The following is a 12,500-nucleotide window of genomic DNA, read 5'->3' on the forward strand; positions in this document are numbered from 1 at the left end:
AATGAAATCCTATACAGTGTATCCTGAAGCAGTTCCAAAGCCCAATATTTCAACCGGAGTTGAAATGGTCGCATTATGTTGCTCATAAACCGTGTAATTACCTCCATACCCGACTCATACAGAACTATCCAAAGTTTCAAGGTTTTTAAAATTAGCATTAAGAACTCGACCTCATGGGTCTTTCGCAAATTATTCATCCTGGGCGTATATATCTTTTTCTTAATGTGTATCATTTAGCGATTTTGTCTAACATTTATCTTAATATTTAGAACAATGCTACTCGTCTCCAAGGAATGTCCTATTTTTCCAGATCAAATTCCATATCACACCTACGCACAATACCCTGTTGTTTGCAGCCACGGCAAGGGAATTTTGTCGGAAGTTGACGAAGTCGATTCCTTGCCATCCGGAGATTATCGACGAGTGAGGCAAGCTGTTTCAGGGGAGAGGGGAGTGTAAAATTGCGTTTCCACATGATATAGTGGAGAGCGGTACGGGTCCCTGGGAAGGACGTTTGCATGTTTTCGAGCAATATTTTGGAGGCAATATTTGCAAAGCCAAACAAAAGCTATAGGCTTTAAATGTGATCAGCTTTTCTTGATACGCCTGGATACCATTTGTATCATATATTTCATCTTAAAGCCCGCCGCAAACAGTGAGGAAGAAGCTGAGCAAACTGCCTTGCGAGGCGGTTTGCTCAGCCGTTTCCCCACTTGTGCGTGGGAATTTTGGGGAGAAATTCGCCTTGCGAGGCCGTGAGGATAAAATCAAACATGTTTGATATTTGGCTTCGCGAGGCAAATTCCTCACCTGTGTGCGGCCATCGTGAGAATCGAGCTGAGCTCGGTCAAGCAAGCATCCAATAAAATACATGGCATTCTCACGTGGCATCAGTGGCGTCGAAATTTTTTCCTCCGACGCCATCTTGAACCACTGAAGTCACGTGAAAATGCCATGTACTTTATTGGATGCTTGATTCTCCTGATGGCCACACACGGTGAGGAATTTGCCTCGCGAGGCCAAAAATATCAAACATGTTTGATTTTATCCTGACGGCCTCGCGAGGTGAATTTTTCACCAAAATGTCCTCGCACACGTGAGGAAACGGCTGAGCAAACCGCCTCGCGAGGCAGTTTGCTCAGGTCTTTCCTCACTGTGTGCGGCGGGCTTTACAGTCGTCATAGCAGAGTGTGAAACTTCCAGCTCCACTGACCGCTTTTATGGCTAAGCGTCAAATTCGCAATCATGCTATTCTTACTATTAAAGTGCACCTAGCCTCAAATTATTTTCTTTGCTGGAATAAATTCATTCACCAAATGCAAAAAAAGAAGGTTTTACCGTTTTTACCCTGAAATTCCACTTCCATTGGGCCATAAAACTTAATGGCAAAAGTCGTCGACTGTCGGCCGAGCCAGTGAGAAGCGTGGGCCTGTTTCTGAGATGACGTCACAAATGAGTTTCAAACCAACATGTTCTCAAGAGTGGAATCACGATAACCACATAATATCACCTAGCGTTGAATTTTATGATATTTATAATTACATGCTATATACACTGGTCTAAGTCCCAGGACTTGTGGTAGTAGATAAAAAGAAAAAAAAAAAGAAAAGGTTGCCCCTGGACAGGATTTGAACAAGGAGCTTCGACTCTAGGAACAGCTTCTATTTACTAGACCACGATGAGCAAGGTACAAAGTTTCTTAATATTTGTTATTTGTTGCCTGGCATAGACATATAAAGACAATTCAAAGACAAAGCCTTTATTCCCCACGGACTCGAAAATGACCGCCAAGTAATAAAGGTAAATTGAAGGAAAGCTGGTGTTTCCGAAAAAATAATCGTGGCGAATTAAGGCCCCGTTTACACGTGCACCGCAAATTCAAACACAAGCGACGTTTACACCGATAACGCAAACGAACGCAAACGCAAGGAAGGCAAGATATGCAAGGGCGGTTTTTCAAAATGGCCGGCCAGGCCGACGCCATCTTGGTTTTACTTTGACCTAGGAAGCATGGAACCGAAGTTGTTACCTTTTGCCTTCATTTGCGTTTCTTACACAAATTTCTTACTCGTACGAGTTAACGAATAAAAGTTAAAGCTTCTCGACATTTTGTAAATTTGCTGAATGAAATAAAACGTATTTCGTATTTATAAATTGTGTTATTTGGTACATCTTTCAAGACGAATCTGTATGGAAGGCTATAACTTTCTTATGTAATCTTCATTCAGTTTGGTCTTGAAGTTTTGTCTTGTTGTGTGGTTTTGTCATTATGTGACGAGGTTTGATGGTTACAAGTTGTGTTTCAATCATGATGTCCGGTTGAGGTCTTCTTTTAACGTGCTGTGTTTACATTTTATGTGGTTAGTCGAGTTTCTCCCTGTATGTGATTATTAACACAGCACGTCAAAAGAAGACCTCAACTCATTGTGATGGAAACACAACACGTTATCATCAAACCTCGTTAGGTGCTGACAAAACCTCGCCACATAATGACAAAACCATACCACACAATGACAAAGCCACACCTCATAATGATGCCACAGTACACATGACAAAACTCCCAAAACTTCAAGACCAAAAAAAAAGGTTACGTAAGAAAGTTGTGGCTTTCCATAGATCTGCCTTGTCCAACAGATGCGTGAAATTCACTTTTATACAAAAACACTTAAGCGTGTTCAGAACTCTGGTGGCGTTGCCTCTCCTCTTTGTTAACCGTGTGAAAAGGAAGAGCAATAACTTAACAGCTTACGCTCTAACAAATTTCCATTTTCACCCCGGATACGATTCTTTGCCGCTCTCGTGTTGACAACTACGTGAAAAGACCAAATTTGAGAGTATAAGGACGAAGTGACCACAAGCCAATACATTTTTACCCTGCGAGTAGTTAGTTTCTCCTACGCTTCCCGAGAGAGAAACCACTGTGAGGTTGCTAATGTTTCGAAGATATTAGCTCTTGTAGTTACTCTGAAATTCGAGATGACATCAATTTATGTTACCTTTAGCAAGGCGCGTGCGTACAATTTGTAATCCATATAAGAAATACGTTGACTGTTTCGACGAGTATTAAAGCGATCGAAACACTACCTTAAATTGACAGGGGCGGAACTGCGCTGTGAGTAAGTAAGGGATCTGTCTCATATGGTTTAGGGGTTGGCATTTCTCTCCCTCACTGCTGTACCGGGAAGAAGGTCGGTAGCTGAAAGCAGCAAAGGGCCAACTGCGTCCAAAAGCGATCGCACGGGCCGATATCCCGGGATGACTCGTTTGGTACGACACTCTGACGCCATGTCCGGAGGTTTTTTTTTTTTCGTGGTGTTGTTTTCTAAAAGAAATAGAAAACATGTACTCCGTGTTTCTATCGAGTTATAGAAACAATCATGAAAGTTTGGGAGAACTCGAAAAAGCTGTGGAAACACTCGCCTGTGGCTCGTGTTCCCACAGCATTTCTCGTTCTCCTAAACTTTCACTCGTGTTTCTATAACTCGACAGAAACACGGTACATGTTTTCTATTTCTTAATCATTGTTGATTCATTCCTCACGGGAACATTAGAACCCACAAATGACCAGCTCCCAACTGCATTGGCTTCATAGTTCAGTTGGTTAGAGCGTCGCACCGATATCGCGAGGTCACAGGTTCAAACCCCGTTGAAGTCCTGAATTCTTCTGGCTTCTCTACGCATAGGCATGTAAAAGCTATCGATAAAATTTTATTGTTTATTTATTGTTTATTTTATTGTTTATTATTTATTTTTATTTACTTGTTTACTTATTTATTTAATGTGTGTGTGTGTGAGAGAGCTTATTAATTATAGTGTCAGTTTTAGTAGCCCGCCTAGAATAGCTCTGCTAACTGCGGGCTACAAAGGCCTTTTTCACTATTGTTAAAATAAAGTCTCTGTTGTTGTTGTCAAATGTTAGACTCCCTACGTTTCGGCGACCTCATCACGCCATTATCAAGGAGTTGGAAAAGAATGCGCGAGTTCATAACAAATATAAAATGTTCCAAATTTGCAAAAATTGCTTTCATAACTGCGAGGATCCTATATAGCTTTACTTGAACGATATAATGTAGTGGAAATCGAAGCTCATCGTCGGGATTTCAGATTGACAAATGTCATGTCAATTAGTCGGTGCTATATGAACATTGCATCATAACGTTTTGACTAAAGCTTAACTAGAAGGAAATTTGGTATTTTGCCTGGATACATCTTGAGTTAGCACTTAAAGAGCTAACTGCGAGTATGCTCCTAAAATTGTTAAAGAGCTAATAGGTTTTAATAGAAATACAAAGTACGAACTGAGAGGAAATGAAATCCTATACAGTGTATCCTGAAGCAGTTCCAAAGCCCAATATTTCAACCGGAGTTGAAATGGTCGCATTATGTTGCTCATAAACCGTGTAATTACCTCCATACCCGACTCATACAGAACTATCCAAAGTTTCAAGGTTTTTAAAATTAGCATTAAGAACTCGACCTCATGGGTCTTTCGCAAATTATTCATCCTGGGCGTATATATCTTTTTCTTAATGTGTATCATTTAGCGATTTTGTCTAACATTTATCTTAATATTTAGAACAATGCTACTCGTCTCCAAGGAATGTCCTATTTTTCCAGATCAAATTCCATATCACACCTACGCACAATACCCTGTTGTTTGCAGCCACGGCAAGGGAATTTTGTCGGAAGTTGACGAAGTCGATTCCTTGCCATCCGGAGATTATCGACGAGTGAGGCAAGCTGTTTCAGGGGAGAGGGGAGTGTAAAATTGCGTTTCCACATGATATAGTGGAGAGCGGTACGGGTCCCTGGGAAGGACGTTTGCATGTTTTCGAGCAATATTTTGGAGGCAATATTTGCAAAGCCAAACAAAAGCTATAGGCTTTAAATGTGATCAGCTTTTCTTGATACGCCTGGATACCATTTGTATCATATATTTCATCGTGCAATGCCTGAAAGTTAGGTGGATCCTTCTTGCGGCTGGGTGCCCTGTTTCTACCTCCCGCATTTTCAGTCATGTCATTTGCTTTGTTTTGTTGTTTTTGTTTGTTTCTTTTTTTTTTTTTTTTGCATAGTTGCTAATGTCTCAAATACACTCGAAGTAACGAAGCTAAACACTACCTTGTTGTTTGTTTCTGGTCCCGTTTGTTGTGAGTATACAAATAAAAGTGGAAACGTCCGTTACCAGTGGAATTCATCTTAAAGCCCGCCGCAAACAGTGAGGAAAGAGCTGAGCAAACTGCCTTGCGAGGCGGTTTGCTCAGCCGTTTCCCCACTTGTGCGTGGGAATTTTGGGGAGAAATTCGCCTTGCGAGGCCGTGAGGATAAAATCAAACATGTTTGATATTTGGCCTCGCGAGGCAAATTCCTCACCTGTGTGCGGCCATCGTGAGAATCGAGCTGAGCTCGGTCAAGCAAGCATCCAATAAAATACATGGCATTCTCACGTGGCATCAGTGGCGTCGAATTTTCTTCCTCCGACGCCATCTTGAACCACTGAAGTCACGTGAGAATGCCATGTATTTTATTGGATGCTTGATTCTCACGATGGCCACACACGGTGAGGAATTTGCCTCGCGAGGCCAAAAATATCAAACATGTTTGATTTTATCCTGACGGCCTCGCGAGGTGAATTTCTCACCAAAATGTCCTCGCACACGTGAGGAAATGGCTGAGCAAATCGCCTCGCGAGGCAGTTTGCTCAGGTCTTTCCTCACTGTGTGCGGCGGGCTTTACAGTCGTCATAGCAGAATGTGAAACTTCCAGCTCCACTGACTCGCTTCATGATGCTATTCTTACTATTAAAGTGCACCTAGCCTCAAATTATTTTCTTTGCTAAGATAAATCTATTCACCAATTGCAAAAAAAGAAGGTTTTACCGTTTTTGCCTTGAAATTCCACTTCTATTGGGCCATAAAACTTAATGGAAAAGTCGTCGATTGTCTATCGGCCGAGCCAGTGAGAAGCGTAGGCCTGTTTCTGAGATGACGTCACAATTGAGTTTCAAACCAACATGTTCTCAAGAGTGGAATCACGATAATCACATAATATCACCTAGCGTTGAATTTTATGATATTTATAATTACATGCTATATACACTGGTCTAAGTCCCAGGACTTGTGGTAGTAGATAAAAAGAAAAAAAAAAAGAAAAGGTTGCCCCTGGACAGGATTTGAACAAGGAGCTTCGACTGTAGGAACAGCTTCAATTTACTAGACCACGATGAGCAAGGTACAAAGTTTCTTAATATTTGTTATTTGTTGCCTGGCATCTCGAATAGGACCACTATAATTCAATGATTAAGCCTAAGCGCATTATGGCTCTTGGCCTAAGAGCTGATTTCAAAATGGTTAGCTTTGTTTTAAGTGTGGTTTGACCTTTCTCGTTAGCTGTGTAAAATAATTTGTTAGCGAGTGTTAGCGCACGTTTACAGCCCGGTCTTACCACAAATGAAGTCGAAGCAAGCGGCGACTTGGTGTTTTAGTGGTTAGGAGCGATGACAGGTAAGCTAATAATCGTAGGTTCGAGTCTCGAGTCCGGATATCTGGGTTGAATTTTAAAAGCAAAATGTTCAATTCCCAGAGTTTCTTTCCAACTGTCAGTGTCATGAAATAATGAAAATCGTATATTCAAAGCCGGTTGATACTATTATAGAGCGTTTTCACTCACGTGACCAGCAGCCATATTGGATTACTGAAACAAAGGAAAGTATATGCGTAAAAATAGAGTTCAATTCCTGGAGGATTAGTTTGGTATGTACACCATCATGGCCGCCTTTCCTTGTTTTGAAGCACCAACATGGCCGCCGTGACGTCATGTGAAAACGCTCTATATGATTATCGTAATAGCGGTGTTGAGAATGAGTTGTTCAAACTGGAATGTAAAACAGTTCGTGATGTCATCTGAGGAATCGCAGAACCATGCCTATCACCAGCTCGCGTCTTAGTGAAAAAAGAAGAAAAAAAGCAGTAGAGGTTATTATGTTTTATTTTCATCCACAATTGTTACAATGCCATTAGAGCGAAACTGGAAAGAACTCTTGCGTTTTACTTCATCAGCCTTTCTTCCGAGTTGATCATTTTCCCTAATCCTCTTCCGTTCGGCGGGCCAGCCTGAGCTTCTCTGAGCGAGCGCAGACGATCCATCGGCCGAGCTTCTGGTCCTCCAGCCTCCGTCCTCTTCTAAATGAAAAACAAAGGGAGACTCCTGATCACGGTATTGCTAACAGTAGTGAATCTCACCATTTATATATAAGCCAATCGGAAGCGACGTTATAATTCGTGCGGGAAATATCAAAATTCAGTCGGAAACCGTGAAAAGGCATCATCTCGAGGTTCTGGGGAATAAATATAAGGATTTATATGAGTTTATTCGCTAGAGTATCGAGCTGATGCCTTTCAGTTGTTTAGGACTGAATTTTACTACAACGAAAATGGGCTATTTCTCACTCAGTCATCTGCGAAATAGACCTGCCGCCCTTAGTTCATTAGTGATTGTTCAATGATCGGGTTTCTGTCAACGATTTGAAGAAAAGAAAGGTTCCTAAGATCTATTGCAGTGCAAGGTAATTCGAAAAATTGACATCAGCTTTGGCTGTTAAATTAAAAATCATATGAATTTACTCAAACACGTAATCAACGATTTATTCGTCTAGAGCAATTCATTAGCTTTGTTTTGGAGAATGTTCTTTGTTTTATTTTTTCTTCGCCTTAATCAGCTTCTTAATATTGTATCGAAAGGTACGGATCCCATTTTAATTCCATTTCATTTCAACCTTAAGTCTTCCAGCTCAGCGGATTTTTCTGCTGCAGTTTGCTAAAGTAATCCTCATCCTCTAGAATAAAGGACGGTGCTTACTAATTGAAAGGTTTTTTTTCCCCGGCTTATGATAATGCAGGAAATGTAGATCTTAACAATTGTTATTGAAATCCAAAAAGAAAATTGGGCGTAACCATGCATTTTTCAAAAATAATTGATGAATAACATATGTTAGAAGCTTTAAAATACGAAGCGATGTATGGCGTTCTTTCTCAAATTGAAGCTTAATTATCTTTCAAAAATGCATGGTTACCCCCAGTTTTCTTTTTGGATACCACGAGTACTTACTAAGATCTACTTTCTTCGGATAGTTTTAAACCGCAGAATATTATCCCGGTATTAGTAAGCATCACCAGTAGGAAACCCGAGTATCTGGAGATGCGAAGAACGTATGCGCAATAACAATAGTAGGCACCGTTGAATTGTTGAATTTTCAAAAGCCAGGGCCTCGTTGTCGCGTCAAGTCTTCTGCTTTAGTAGTTGGCTCGGTCTGCTTGAACATTGTTTCAAGCCACAACGAGTTCAGTGATGCTAGAAGGAAATCACTGTAATGTTTGGCAACTGTACAAAGCTAAATTTCCAGTAGTCCGTATAGTGAGACATTTATTTATTCGCATACTGTATGGTTTGTGACACGGATTGTTTCTTGTTTGTACGCACGCAATTGAAACAGAAAAGGGTTTTGCCTCTAGCGGCAAATATGTTGTTTGTCTTAATAAGTTTTACGCTGGAAAAGGCTTTTGTGAGATCTTCGGATACCCTTACGGAGCTCAAGAATTTGGAACGTCAATTGGAAATTAGCGGTGAAAAATAAACATCTGGAATCTTAAAAGCGACGAGTAATGGACTTCGGCAACAATCTTTCGCCAACCGAGCCGTAATCAAAGCAGATCAAAGTGAGCTGTGTTAAAGATGAAACAACAACAATGATATTCAATGATGATATTCAATCCGAGTCCCAGATGGGATTTGAACCCACGACCCTCCGTGATCTAGTCGGATGCTCTAACCACTGAGCAACTGGAGACTCTATGGTGAGCAAGGGTCAATTTGTGGGTCTCGACTGGAACCGCATCGCGCGGCTACACAGCCAAGTATTGACTAGCATATTTGAAACTCACTAACAGCATCGTGCTGTCACATTAATGCATATCAAGATGCAGCCAACCAACCTCCAAAGTGAGTGTGTTAAAGATGAAACAACAACAATGATATTCAATGTAAGGAGAAATGTAGACTCGGAAAAATATCGGAGTCCCAGATGGGATTTGAACCCACGATGCTGTTAGTGAGTTTCAAATATGCTAGTCAATACTTGGCTGTGTAGGCGCGCGATGCGGTTCCAGTCGAGACCCACAAATTGACCCTTGCTCACCATAGAGTCTCCAGTAGCTCAGTGGTTAGAGCATCCGACTAGATCACGGAGGTTCGTGGGTTCCAATCCCATCTGGGACTCGGATATTTTTCCGAGTCGACATTTCTCCTTACATTGAATATCAAAGTGAGCTGTATTTCTAATATTTTACCAAGTGTGGTGTTATGTACAACACTGAAACCAAATGGAAAATTATCTGGTAACTTATGAGTTTACCAAAGACAGAGAAGGTATCATAAGTCGATTATCTGGCTATTTATATTTATTTGAACTCAACTCTGCACAGTCTTCCAGTAACAATTAGGTCTCTTGTTTTCACGCACGCAATGAAATGGGGAAGTGTTTTTTGCCTCTAATAGCAAGTTTAACAAACCGAAAGTGGTTCAGCGTCGTCTGTACTCTTATCGACAACGATATTCGTCATCACAGAGGTCGAAATTCCCGCCTCGTGAGTCCACAACAAATTTTGACCACTGTGATGACGAATATCGTTGTCGATAAGTGCACAGAAAACGCTGAACCACTTTCGATATGTTTTTTACCACAATATTCAACACCAAAGAAAGTTTTATTTCAGAGCGTGACCAAAATCATGACACGAAGAAAGAGCAAGCGTTGTATATAATTTTCTCGCAATATGATTGGTTTATTTCCCAAATTGGGCGTTCCTGATTGGCTATTACATTGAGTGACAAATTGACGCGAGCATGACGCGTACAGCGTTGTCTAGACTCGTATCGACAACGGAAAATTAGCCAATCAGATTGCGAGATTACAAGCAATTGTGGTAAAAAGGTTTTTGGCCTCAATAAATTTTTCGCTTGAAAAGGTTTTTGGGAGATTTCTAGCCTTTGTGAATTAATCATGTTGTGTAATTTTCGAGCTTAACAAATTTGCATACGTAGGTTGAAATGTGATACGGGAAGATTTTTTCGGTTAGTGCACTGTAAGCAGCGGACGTATACAAAACATGGACCCCAGGTCCATGGACCACCCCAGTGGACCCGGTCCATGCACCCCTTCATGGACCCGATCCATTGACCATCCCTGTGGACCACCCCTCATTTTTCAGTTGTAAATTCAATAGGTTTTACAAGCAGAAAAATCTTCAGACGAAAGGAAGAAGTCATCCTTGCACTTATCTGGAAAATTTAAGCAGGAGTCCGTGACTAGGAGCGAACAACTCCCATACTGAGCCAAAGTCTTTTTATAGACTAGGAGCCCATGTATAATCTATTTTTATACTACATGTACCTTGTCTGTAAAAAGACAAAGACAATTTAGGTTAGGTGACGCTAAGACTTCAAGTTAGTTTCTTGTGATTGGTCATCGGGCTCCGCAGGATCCGGAGTCTCATTAGCGGTAATATAGGGCTGTTGTTCGCTCATATGGGCTACTTATTTAAGCAATTGCCTGTTTTACAGACACTTATAACACCTATTTGGTGGCTCCAAAGGGATTCATCTATAACCCGCATTTCAAATATAAGCTCATTTCATTCAGAAAGTCTGAAAATTAATGTTATTTTCATGTCGTAAATTTTGTTGCTGTTGGCAAAATATTTTATTCTCGATCGACATTCCTGAAAACTTCCTTCTGCTCAAACTGTGTATCAATATTTATTTACTTTTGCATCAATATTTGTTTTGCATAAAGCAGTCTAACAAAATCTGTACCTTGCTTAGTTCGCATTTTTGGTCCTATGCTTCTGTTACAAAGTGGTATATTTATAGGTCACCCATCCAAATACTAACCACGCCGGACAGGGATTAATTTCAGCGAGCTTTTGTATTACAAAGCTGTCAGAAACTCAAGAGTGGACGCTTAAACTTGTTGTGAAAAGAAATTGTTAGGGAACTTGAAAATGATCAATTGTAACATGTCAGCCTAGAAGCCAATGTTTATCGATTCTCTTTTATTTTCTTCATTCTTTCTGGGTTTAGTACTTTGCTAGTAACCACATGTCTTCTTAGGGGGCTATTTATCTAAGACATCTACCATGGCACTACAATGATATACTATGCCAAAACAATATCGTGTACTATTAGAGCTACATATTACGCAAAGACAACTTGAATCTCCTGGAAGACAAAACGCAGCTCAGTTGAAAATATGGAACAAAGCGCTGTGTTACTGCACTACCACACGTACGCAATGCGTGCCTATTTTTTTCTAAAGCTGACAGGGATTTTTTCTTTCACTGACAAAATGATTAATAGGCCGGTAGCCAGGTTTTTAACCTCCGAAAAAGATCTTTTTCGTGGTATGAACGTGTGAGCCAAAGGGGCCACTGCTGGCACGACTTCTGCGTGAGCCCTTAAATGGTCTTAATGCCCCCCGACTTGAAAAAATTGACTGGAACGCTGCAGTTCAATACCACACAACTCACTCCCTTCTGTTTTTGAGTAACAGGTACCACAGGCAACCCAGTGTACGTTCATGGAGCGGCTAGTTTTTCTTTTTTTTTTAATTGCGCACAATTCTGGGTTTGTCTGTTTGTTTGCGTTGACATGGCAAATAATCCTTCTTCGGATTTTGCGTTTTTTTGCCACCGCAGAAATCCATTGATCTGAAATCACAAATCCGTTTGTGGATTTTCCGAAAAACGCACCCTAAATTCTTCCGAGTTGCAAAGTATCCTCTCAGAAAACAAGAACATCATTCTAAAAGCTTATTCTACGCAAAATTAAGGCTCTCAAAGTAATTTTGAGAGTGGAAAACACATTTCCGACCGAAGGTTTGACCACTCAACGTGGAATACTAATATGATAAAACAACAAGTGAGACGCTAAGCTTTATTTGACAAGAATATCCTTCACGTAAAAATCGCCATAAAAGCCATCCAGATGTTTTCGCTTGGCTCTAAAGAAGTTCTCTGCGTAATTTTTTCCCCCGATTTTGACTAAAAATTCCCTGTTTTTCACCTTCCTGCATAGGCGCCATTTACGTCTCGCTCGAAGGTGATCTTCGGCAAATCAGAGAATGATGTCATTTCAACCGATTTCGATAAAAACTGGCCAATGATTGAGTAATTGCCTCCGATTATCCCGAAATTTTGCGGATGGTTCATCGGCATGCTCGATGCTATTTTGACGTAGATTTGGAACCGACAACCAACCTCTTTTTTCGATTTCTCGCGCTTAGAACATGCATAGGCAACCCACAAGCACACATATAACCCAACCACTCAATTAGGAAGCGTCTCCTTCGTCGAAGCAACCAGGGGACCCAAGAGGTCTGGGTATTTTTGTTGTTGTTGTTGTTTTTTTTTTTGGAACTGAATCAGGTTCTAATTTTTAATTTGTAG

At 40.8% G+C, this 12,500-nt stretch overlaps 1 long non-coding RNA gene across 1 annotated transcript in view; it reads right to left on the minus strand.

Annotated features, from left to right (window-relative positions):
- Positions 1-6,969: 6,969 nt before the first annotated feature.
- The window catches only part of LOC137995509 (uncharacterized), a 6,100-nt gene continuing 569 nt past the window's right edge, over positions 6,970-12,500 (minus strand). Inside the window, exon 2 of the long non-coding RNA XR_011122270.1 lies at positions 6,970-7,181. This is a non-coding gene — a long non-coding RNA (uncharacterized lncRNA). The remainder of the gene's footprint in view (positions 7,182-12,500) is intronic.

This window comes from Montipora foliosa, chromosome 3, assembly GCF_036669935.1.
Source record: "Montipora foliosa isolate CH-2021 chromosome 3, ASM3666993v2, whole genome shotgun sequence".
In the NCBI taxonomy this organism is placed as follows: Eukaryota; Metazoa; Cnidaria; class Anthozoa; order Scleractinia; family Acroporidae; genus Montipora; species Montipora foliosa.